A 684-nucleotide genomic window follows, 5' to 3' on the forward strand; every position below is an offset into this window, starting at 1 on the left:
TTATAATTAAGTATTCCTTAATTACACGCAAAACAAGTGGGTTATGTCAGCCATAATACAAAAACCATCTAATAGTAGGGCCACAAAAGATGTCTACCACTAAAGCATTCCCAAAGAATCAAAGATACTAGTAACTTTCCACTTAGTGGCCTAGAATTATTCATATAAACTAACTACATTAGAGTATGTATAATAAGCCAAAGAGTAACGAACCATACCAAATATATACATCTATTTGTAAACAAAAAAGTAATCAAAATTTATTTGTCATAAAATTTGTATTTAACTTTTTTTAGACAGTGTTCTGCCAAAGGGAAACCAACCATATAATTTTTTAAATGTACCAAAAAATACATTATTTATTCAATATTTAAATAAAATACTTTTTATTGCTACTTCTTTAATCATCATCTTATTGCTACTTCTTCATTAGTGTTGCCCAGCTGAAGGTAAGATCAAACTTAATATCGATGATAGCTACATAAGAGGTTCCAATATTATGGGAGGGGTGGAGTTCTTCGTGACCATGCAGGCAAGTGGTTGTCAGGGTTTTCTGCTAACTATGGAGAAAGCTTTATATCCTTATAGAGCTATTGGCAATGGATCAAGGGTTGAGTTTTAATAGGAAATAAGTCTTCTTATTCTTTCATTGATCAAGAACATGTAAATATATACATGAGGAAT

The sequence above is a fragment of the Lupinus angustifolius genome, chromosome LG15 (assembly GCF_001865875.1).
Source record: "Lupinus angustifolius cultivar Tanjil chromosome LG15, LupAngTanjil_v1.0, whole genome shotgun sequence".
Classification (NCBI taxonomy): Eukaryota; Viridiplantae; Streptophyta; class Magnoliopsida; order Fabales; family Fabaceae; genus Lupinus; species Lupinus angustifolius.